This window comes from Varroa jacobsoni, unplaced genomic scaffold (genome assembly GCF_002532875.2).
Source record: "Varroa jacobsoni isolate VJ856 unplaced genomic scaffold, vjacob_1.0 scaffold_271, whole genome shotgun sequence".
In the NCBI taxonomy this organism is placed as follows: Eukaryota; Metazoa; Arthropoda; class Arachnida; order Mesostigmata; family Varroidae; genus Varroa; species Varroa jacobsoni.
In genome coordinates this window covers 136,168-147,562 of record NW_019213173.1, presented here as the reverse complement: position 1 = coordinate 147,562, position 11,395 = coordinate 136,168, and the positions used below count along the sequence as shown (strand labels likewise).

The 11,395-nt window shown below is 39.6% G+C and overlaps 1 long non-coding RNA gene across 1 annotated transcript in view; it reads right to left on the bottom strand.

Moving 5' to 3' along the window:
* LOC147753725 (uncharacterized) overlaps nt 1-11,395 on the bottom strand; it is a gene marked incomplete at its 3' end in the record, with an annotated part of 73,630 nt that overhangs the window by 57,689 nt on the left and 4,546 nt on the right.

The following is an 11,395-nucleotide window of genomic DNA, read 5'->3' as shown; positions in this document are numbered from 1 at the left end:
CTATTGTAGCTATAGTTAATACTTGGATTTACCAAACGGGCTCGAAAATAAGTTTGCCCCATTCAAACGTATTAAGACAATTATCTGTATGCGTCCCTATATTTTTCGTGTTTACTAATCATAGATAGATAACAAACTGTAAATCTATTCATTTCATGTATGAATCAGCTCTTCAGTACCTGACTACGATCCGTGAGAACTCTCGGCGTAGAGGAATCCTCTAGAAAGCTAAAAAAAAAAATTACGGACGCCATAATTAAACAGTGCGGCAACAGTAGTAAGCAAGATAAGGCTTTCCAATCCTCTTACACATACTATTCTGACCCTTAAGCCTTTGTTTAGTAGCATCAATGTTATCCGAGCTAAAGGAAATTGCATCAGAGAAAATCCGCTCTACATGGCCTTCCCTTCTACAAAGCCATTTTCATTAATGCGGCTGGCTCCGTTTCGCGTCACTAGGTATTAAGCTGGCATAATAGCCAAAATCAACTTTTAACGAAAGGCGTTTCCGCGCCAGATATTGAACACATCGCTTAACGCTTATATGTGTGTCTGTTTATTTTAACGAGGTCCGAAACGTCTTTAAGTAAGCGCAACTTTGCTCTGATATCTCAACGATGAGGGAGGATCAATTGCAGGGAGGTGCTGCAATCGAGTTCTTGAATAGCCCTTGAACTGTTTGACTTCTTTAGTAGTACCGTACATGAATTTATTATTTCCCTGGTTCTTTCTGATATTCCATGGTTTTCTTCATATTCATCATTATATATCGCATTCTGTATTGGTGTTTATATTTCAACCCACCTAAGGAGGTGGTAGGAAACCGGTTTCGTGCAAGCTTCTACAGCATATCAGAGCTATTTTTGCATTTCCTACTTGGCAAAACCGTATCATTTTTCAAAGCCCATACGTTGGCTACTTCAAAGGTTGCCTTTTCCTGTCAACGGATTGATGCTTGTTGCAGTTCAGCAACCACTCCATAGCATTCTTAGATTCCAGTAGGTCTTTCAATCTTACAAACATTTAAGTTTTTTTGGCCTTCCGTTGTCCAAAACCTCTCACTTACAAACTGCTGTCTAAAGCATCAGCCGGCCACAGGATCAAGAAAATGCGCCTGGATGGGAGCAAAGTCTTGGCCATGATGTACCAATCGCGTGAATTATATGAACGGGCATATGAACATTACCACTCACTGACTATGCATAGGAGTTTCAAGCTCCTCTCTTTATTCCCATTATAATATGCATAAAATTGAATTTTTTCGTAGAAGAGTTACTCAGAGCGAATGTCCTGCATCGCTAGTGACGATGGTACTTGCCGTATACCCCTCACTATCAGATCTAGGTCAAACATAAATCCTGTTGAGCATCCATGTGTCGTGCTAGATGAACATGCTCAGACCACAGAATTCATCGAGAAAGTTTGGCCTTTTTGGCAAAGACGCTTTCAGACAGCCGTACCAAATACGCTTATTCAATTAAAAGTTGACAAACGCAAAGTTATTCCTTAGGAATGTCCAGATACAATTTAGTCTTTATATACAATCGAAGTGAACTTCGTTTCAAAATTATGCTAAATAATTTTTTGATAGGACGCCATGACACCAGTTTCGTCTACGTAATGAAGGCATAAGTTGTAGACCTACGCTTCCTTAAGGGACGTTACAAGATCGTACACAGTGCAGCCTAGTGTTGCCTTCAAATGTTGCTCCTAAACCGCGCTCAATTATTAAAACTATTAACGATTGGTCCTTCCAATAGAATGCGGGTCCGTCACGTCCTGCAGATGTAGTTATTATAAGGTTCGTCGGCACCTTTTACTACTACGTGGACTAGACGATCGGTGCGCAGCGTTTTGACAATGTCTTACTTACATGCTTCATTTTGAAGAATTTCGATAACTCGAAAATGGTAAGCAAGAAATGAAAAAGCAATTTTATTTGCTACATCTACTACAGATACGCTCCACATATAAGGACAATGAAGTATTTGCAATAGGCGTGTCAAAAATAATTGCGACTTCACCTTCTATGATGCCTACTGCAAATCCCCAAACCGTAGAACAGATTCAAAGCATTATTAAATTTGTCAGAAATTGACGATACATGCGAACGTATGTAAGCAGTCGCAGAGCTCTCTTATGCAAACCTAATGTTGTTATATATGTACAAATATAAATATCGGAATAACCTATACGACAAAGGATAATGTTATATGTTAGTTGTTTCAGTACTTTACGTTCAAGCTTCTCTAAACTACGATTAAAAGTAATTATATGATGCTACATGTTGCATTAAAGACGCGCTTTGTACGATGTTTTAAATGCTCAGAATTGAAATTCAGCTGTGAAGTGATAAACTTCCGTACGTACTAGATCCACTGTAATCAGAGAAGAAGAGCTGAATTGTTTGCTGAAATGTTTCGAAGGTTACCGAAGAGAAACGGTCGTCTATAGAAATGGATGAAATATAATTAGAGAGGCAGTGTTTTATTTTCGCCTTTTAATTGACAGGCAGATAGATATTAGTTCATTATAACGCTGGCACTGCTGCTTTGACGGACGCATCGCTTGCGGTACCTATAGTGCTTTGAATTAGCCGTTGTAAATGTGTATCAGCTTCAGTAGCACGAAACGTCACTAGGAAGTATGTTGAAATATAATTCAGTTCTTGTCCTAGCGCTCATATGGTTTCAATATCATCATATCAGTTTGAGCAAAGTGAACCTGCTAATTTACAATAAGTAATGATTAGTTATTAAGCGAAAAATTTAACCCTAAGTCTCGTGACAAATAAATGAGTGGGTAGCCGCCCACGTCGCTAGATCGCCCACAGTGAGTAACCTTTTTTTTTTTTTTTTAACATATTCCACATAAAACATGGAGCCAATAGAGCATCTATTATCTGTAGTGATATCTAAGTCCAACCATCGGTTTATCTAGTGCTCGCTTTGGGGGCTGTCATTCGCTGCCTCAACGACTCGAAACAAAAGCCCTTCGGGAATCAGTTCTAAGTGGATCACCTATGTCTGTTAGCCTTTTACGACTTGCTATGTCCAGATCCGGATGGTTTTCATAACTATTACGTAAAGTTTTGAGCTTGGGGTAAGAAAGTGGCCGCAGCAGACCACTTACATACGAGGCCGCACATCAATAAACATACGAGTGGAGATAAAACCCGCAAGTATTTCTACTGGGCGATTTCCGCGTTAAGCACCACCAAAGTTAACTCAGCTTGAAGTATCTTCGCTTAGGTCATTCTAGCTGAGTGTCTGGGAACAGTTTGGTAGATCCAGAGAAATCTGAACATAACTTGTAGGACTGCCCATTCGCCGTTGTCATCATGATCATCACATGTATACCATATGTTGGCATCACATGGTCATCTAGAACTCAAAAGTTCTACCCGTAGTAAATACTGAGCGTTATTGGATCCACTTGCATCTGAAGCTTCGCACAAGTTTTGCCCTGATCGTAAAATGTAGTCTTCGTCCTTTTACAGTATACTTTTATCAATACCGATTGCTTATATTGAACAACTCACAGCATGCTGTTGATGCATGTGTACTGGATGAGCATTAGGTCTCTCCAGCTAGAGAATTCGATCAACGAAGTGACCGCACAACTGAATCTGTGTGAGACTTGCGGGTGCCCGAGTCTTGACATGCGCTCTTTCTAAGCTGTGATCGCCTTAAACGACTTCGTGAGCACCGAATTAGTGCCGAAGCAATCGACGTAATTACGCGGTCATCCGGCGTCCAGGAGCTTCACCAAGAGCCGGTTGGTCGCTTATTGGGCCATTTTATGTCTATCCTTTCTAGGGGCACCGACGTATTAGCGTCTCCTTCACACTAGGTAACTCTTCTTGCTTTTTTTTTTTTTTTAATTTATTTTAGTCCTAGTTTCAGATGAAACTGTTTATACAACCATAAGTGGAGGGTAACCACATGTATATAATTAAAACATCCAATATGGTATTGTTACTTAAAGTTGCGAGTTTCTACATAAATTTTTTTTCTAATTTTCATTTTGATAGAAGTTCGATAAAACTCGAGTGTTCTCCTTAGATGAAAAAGCGGGAATGGATGCCAGTATTTATTACGTATGGCATACGTAACACGTACGTAATATTTTAATGTATTACATGTTAGGTTCATTTGCTCGATAGGTATTCTCAATAGCGAGGGGGTCTCATGTATAATCGCTTGGAAATGTTAATTCAACAAAGATATTAAACTTGTTTTGTAAACTTGTAAATTTTGTTGGTGCCACTATCTTATTTGTAGTGAAATATTTAAGCAGAACTATGGATATACGGAGCTTCTGGAAACATAGGAGCGTATATATATCATCATAGTAATACATGATTCGACAAGGAATAAAAAAGCGTTGTACGCTTTTACATTCTGGGCTAAATAGTTAGCTGAGGTAATACACAGGCGTGTCGGTCAATTTTTCTTATTACTGGTAGAAGGTTTTTAGAACGGAAGTCAAATTTACCAGTGGACGACTAGAGGGACCAATGGGCAACGATCATGATAGACAGAGCAGATAACAAAGCATAAAGGGCCAGAAACATTGTCCTAACTATTTATGTAGACAGAAATATAAGAAGAGAGAAGGTATAAAGAAACCTTAGCGAAGCAGGACACAACTGGATATCACCAAAAGTATCACGAAGTGACGAGAATACCTATTGTTTAGCATGGTCATTACTATAATATTAGCCTACGGTGGTGACGGGCCCGTCGAATACTGATTACGCTCGACACCGAGAGGGTCAGACGCTGCCGCCGATAGAACAATGCATACTAGCCTATATGCTGTACTTCTATCGTCGAGGTCGTATTCGTCTGACGCGCTACGACAAATTCTAGCCTTAGGAACCTCTGCTTGAAGTCATCTAAAGAGTTCTTCCGATTATTTTCTGTTTGTGGATAGGCACGTATACACAATGATCAGCTCCTAACACAAAAAAGGCAATGGCCTATTCTGTACAATGTGCAACCTAGACAGAAACACGTAACGCCATTCTGTTGTTGTACATTTTTTTGCCCATTTCAACCTGCGAGAGTCAACGGAGAACGAGGAAGCTAGAAGAAATGTGATCTTCGATCTCGAATCGGCAACAATGGCTCCGAGCGATATCACCTCCTGGCGAAAAAAAATCACAGACTATATACATTTAGATTGGTTCAATTAAATCTAATGTTTGCGACCACTCTCCGCAAGGTCGTAAACAGCGCCAACTGATCACAAGGCAGGCCTTAACGGTATTTAGCGACACGAATACAGATCTGCACAATGATCAACAAACTAGCCACTGATTCATGCACACGGCGTACTACTGTATGGAAATTTCAATTGCTTCTAACGCTAATAACGTAGAATAGAGTAAATAAGACTCAATTAGGAACATGAGTCCAACGGTACCAGGCATCAAAACTAACTGCGCTGTCATATTTCGTGTGAGCGAAGTGTTTAGATGGCGATACCATTTAGCTAGCACTGGTTGAAATAGAATAGGGTTTGTAAGGCAAATATGGCTGCACACGCCGATAACTCATGCGTACATCCCTAGTCAGCCTGTTCATCCCTTCGTAACGGAACGACTAGTTCTATCTTCTACTGCATTTTTATATAGTAATGAAACGTACACGGGTGGGTATACGTAAAGGAAGCATAAAGCCTAATACAAACGGTTGTATCCTGTAATGATGATAGATTGCTTTTACAATCAGATATAAACGAAAAGTTCAAAAATTCACCAATTTCTGAACTTGTTACTAACAGCAAATAGACAATGTCTAAAAAAAAAAAAAAAACTCTGCCCTACAAAAATAGATGGTAAAATCTAATTTTTTTACGTACTATTATTTACGAAGTGCTTATTTCTCTGGAAGAAGAAACAAGAAAGTTAGCTAATACTTTCTTGTAACAAATAACTCTACACATACATATATATATATATGTGTGTGAGTAAAATATTTTACGTTTTGTCTTGTATGTATGGCTTATTCCTGCGTTATTACTCAAAATTGATAGACAGAATAAAGCTCTTATAATCGCTTCGTGTGATAAGACACGTTAAACTACATACATTGACGCAAATTCTGACGTTCCAGCGTCGAGTACGAACTCGAAAAATAAGCCCTTTGATTACATGCCGGACACCATTTAAGGCTAGTAAAGTCAAGGGCAAAACTTTCATAACTAAAAGCGCACGTGGACAATTGAACAGACGTCCCCTAGCAACGTGCAATTATCGTTGATTCTTTCGAATAACCTCTTCTGCTGCCCATGGGCATATCTGTACAACATACGCCGGCTCTAGTTCTTTGAAGAAATAGAAAATCTATCCCATTTTAACGAAGCCGCTTGCCTTTTATAGAAAAATTATTAGAACTCCGTTCCAGGCGTGGTCTCTCAGTTCTTTTTCATACGTAAATGAGTCAACATTCTTCGACTTCACATGTATGAGTACATTAATGACAGGAACTGTGTGGGCCCGAACCGCTATTCCGCTTAACTAGAACCAGGGATCAGAGTGGACTATAAATGGCCTGGGGAGTGGGCTATAAACTACCGTGGTGGCTGTAAACGCGCAGAAATTTATAGTCACCACGATACGAGCTTTAGTCGCAATGAATTGAAATGTTATGATGGATAAAATTACTTTTTTCAGATCGTTTGCACTTGGCTAAATGCATCGTGAAATTCCCGTCTTGTTTGGTTAAGTGTTGAGTGAGTGTAGCCCGCTACCTCTCGAGGTGCTGTGTAACGGTTACGATTTGGTGTAATAGTGGCCTCGTAGATAATCATCATATTCGGCGACGTAGAAAGCTGAACTAGCGCTCGGAGAGGACCAGGGAATTGTCTGGCGAAAACGACACGCAAACTCTCCAATCTGTACGACTAAAAAAAGTTACAGCACATTTTGACAGGTTGAAGTGTGATCTGACGTGCTCAGTTCAGAAGTGATTATGAAGTACTGAAAATAGCTACGTCGTACCCACGCTCTTTCGCTGCCTCAAAAGGCGTTCGTCAGCTGTAAACAATTTGCGGATATTTTAAGTAAAACGATTAATAGGAAATGCATGTCTCATGGACGACCGCTGAAGTCGGTGTTTAAGCACGAGGCGAACACATAGCTACATTCGGCTCAGCAGGTCTATTCCTTACTTGTCATCTGTGCCCCGTCGAGTCAATTATGTATGATTATTTTGGGCTTAGGTAGTTTCATATTATTCGCCACCCATTTTTTTTTTTATCAAGTCCATGTCCTAAGTCTAATTTACGGATGCCGGGCCTTACTTCTAGGCGAAGTTCACACCTTTAATAATGCCTTGTGCTTATTTCAACTTCATTTCTCACGTTCGCTAGCTGCAAGCTCAAATTGTTTTATATATATATATATATATATAAGTGCTCGGAAGACGGGAGAAGTTTAATGACACAAATTCTCAGAGGGATGAATGTCATCAATGGCTCAAAATGTGTTGTCGAAAACAATAAAACTGTCCCCACCTATATACAATACGTACCAACATAAGACACAAGCATCAGCGAGCCGATATTTAATATTCCGAACATATCATTTATTTTTATGTATCGGTTAGGGTTAGCAAAATCCATCGTGACAGCAAGGACCGGTACGATTTTTATTGAAAATTTTCTTGTATAAAATTCTATCACTTTAACCCTATAACAATCGCATGACACTAAATAGATCCCTGCTAAATCTACTGTATATGCCAATAACATACGTTCGTTTTTATGATTTATGGAATACTTAAACAACTTTTCCACTTGCCAGTTTTCACTTGACCAATCATATTTTGCGATGATCTTCTTTTTTTTCACAGGCTTTTTTACAGTTTTTTTTTTTAGAGGCTGTGCGCAGCCAGCATCAAGCCGCGACAAATTTAATAAAAATAATGGTTTCCGACCGACTCAACTTTCTGTAGCCCTTGTCCCTCTTTGTCGCTTAGCTTGTACATATTGCACTTTTCAGCCTATCCGAAATAGTAATTTATACAGCTAGTTTTAAGCGTATCCGAGACGGTTACTATGCTATGACTGTCGACACAATTTATTTTTATTACGATAATTGCCCCTGTAAGACAATTACTCAGTAACGTTACGTGTCTGGCAGAGAAACTCGGCTGAAAGACATCGTAACGAGATATCGACAGTGAGTGGATAACGTCAGTCGTTATCGGTACAATCGAGTAGCTTGCGTAGTCGAAATTAACCAAAATATATGTTGTGTTTTAGTATTATCAAGCCTCTTTTGATAAATCGTTTTTGCTGTGGTGGCCACGATAAGCTATATCGTTTGACTAATCAAAGGGGCACATACGTTCTTCTACACGGAATGCAGTGCCTGTGAAACGTTGACCAAAGTGCAGGTACTTGCTTGTGTAAAGGGGGTAACAATGGGTTAGTGCGAAGATGCATAAGATCACACCGGTCAATATAGTAATGCATGACTCTGTTTTGTACCCGTTGATATGTTGAAGGTGGCATTCGCTTACGGTCTTTGTTTTTCAGAGTATCCATCGAAGGACACTCAAATATTTTGCATTTCTATTCTGTGATTCTGTTTGTCTTCACGAAAAGTGTCCTGATTCGAATAGCAAGCGCGGCCACGTAAGCATACAATTGGTGCCATCTCTGTTGTTTTCTCTAGAACGTATAAAATAAAAAATCTCTATCGAATGTCTTTGTTAACGCTTGTTTGCGATCCACTCAGAAAATCGTAAGTTTAGTTTAACGGCCATAAGTCCATAGCGTCTGCCGCTTTTTCCTAAAATTTAAACTATTATGTTCTTCCGGCACTTCTGTTTCCGCCATCGTTACAACGATTCGAACGGTCACTGTTACGTTCAAATCTGCAGTCATTACGGAGTCTATCGCCCGTAGACAGAACATGATGTGCCTAACCGCTCTACAAGAAAATATGTAGCTGATAAAAAACATCTTCAGCATGTAGAGATTGGCAATACTCGAAAATTTGGCGTTGGAAAGTGCTGCCACTTTCACCTGTCACAGGCATCTCTCACAGGGAAAACACAGGAATACACCATGAGTGACCCTACGAGGGACAATAGTGTACCAGGTTCGTTTTTACATTAAGCAGATTCACCTGTCTCAAGCCGTTATTAGCACTACTAACCTGTTTTTAGCTAGCGACGACGTCCTGCAAAGAAACGACAATTATCGAAACGAAGCTTGAAAGGCCTCGTCTATCTCCCAGGTCTGCTTGATGGTTTTACAACGATCTTATGATGCTATCTGCAGCCTGACTCTATCCAACCATTGAACACGCATGGAACTTTGCAACCCAATAAACGATGGGTTTACATTTACAGAGTTGCGCAAAACACAGGCGCATCAAACCGACGCAAAAGTCAACGATTGACGGGGAAAAAGGCTTTTGCGTTGGCAGAAATATTCAGATTGCTAATCATTTCTATTGCTCCATTCGTTAGCAACAATCGAACAAATTATCAGAGCCTTTCCTTTGAGGATGCTACCTAATGTTACGCGAGCGAACACGACCACTGGATATGCTATTAAACTACGTTGCACTTGCGTTTATCTAATAGCGATAATGAGGCAAAAACGCAAAATAAGAGCGGTCACATAATGTTTACGTTACTGTTATCTTCACGTTTCTCTCAAAGAGAGTTTATATTTAAAAGTTTCAAATTTATGCCGTCTTAGAAAAGGTGACAAACGATGCAATTTTCACATGATCTACGGAGGGAAACATTGTGCAGTTCGTTCGTCTACAGGTTTTGTGCTTGTAAATAACAATTGTAGCATAATTATATTGTCCTACCTGCCCTTCGGTGTCCACCGTCTCAGGAAAAATTTTTTATTAATCTATATAAATATATGGTAAAATTGAATGGAGAAAAAAAAACAGTAGCGAAACAGAAGTATGCAAGCGTGATGCCGACAGGATAATGGATCAATGTACACGGTGGCGGTAGTTGACGCTACCCAGGTCAATGTTGGCTTATTTGTTTTTAATGAAAGTTCTACACGACGATTTTAGGTTTGTGAGGCGGTTTGACACAGTAAAAAATAAACAATCATCGAGTGGAAATCTCCTTAGCAGTTCTATTGGTGCTTGACTTTGAATCAACGACAACGCCTGTATATTAACGATTATTCAAAAGGGGCTATATGCAAAGAGAGACATGGCACTCTAGAGTTAAAAAAATCTTTTGCTTTTGCTTCATTCTTTTTATTTTGATAATCAGAACGTTAATTGAATCAATGGTCGATGCGACAGGAACAAGACTACCTACTGACCGTCACTTTTTCATCTAAGAAAAAAATATTAGGTCGATGCATACCGGGCGATTACCACAGTGTAGCAAACGTGTTCCCGCATAGCTCACCTGTAGCTATTTCAACAACTCGAAACATTCAGTGAACGATGCTTGCTTGCTTCCTATGAAGCAAATGCAGCATATTATAGGGACTATATTACTGATTGACGCTATACGATCGATCTACATATAATGTATTTCGTTCTTTGAATTTGTGACAACACTTTCTAGCGCATGTTCGCTGATAGACTCTGTGCCAAGCTGCTTTCTCAGACGTGACACCTCTATTGGTTTGATGTTCTTTTTTTTGTCAATATATCAATTTTTTTTTTCCGCAGCTTCCTTCCTTCCTTCCTTCCTTATCGAAACTCGCACTGCCCTACACCCAAACAAAAGGTGACTTTTCTTTTCGTCAATTTCGTCCCGAATATAAAATATGCTATCTATGCTTTCCCACAGATTTATACAGGGATAGTTAGGAAAAGCCGTTTCAACACTACACCAAAGTACATTACACTCGTACATAAAACCCAATTTAGCATCTGGCTCTCATAGTAGAATCTATTATACTTTCGGCTTTTCTAAATTGTATTACTCTGGCTTTTTTGTGCCTACTGCTCACGCTGCCAGCAGACCGAGGGCAAAGCAGGCCTATACAGCTTTCTTGGTGACTACCATTGTTATGCAATAGCCCGAACGGATTCATTTCTCAAGATACCTTGTAAAAATCTCGGTGGGATGCTGATAGCTAATTTGCTACAGCTTCTAACGTCCATTCGCTACAAATATAAGAACGTGTAGCAATATCGGAAAATAGCAAGTCTTATAACGCTAGACATCGTAAGCTAGATTTTTTACATCGCCTTGCGTGCTGGACAAGCCATAAGTTCACTACTGCAAGTTCGGCATTTCTTTATTGTACGTTAAATAGAACTGTGCCATTTTTATCAAGTAATACATCAGGCGACCATCTTCTCCATCGTTTAATTCTTGACCTTTTTTTCACAGTACTCGACAATTCGAGGCACTGTGTTTGGCCGTTTATATGCCTT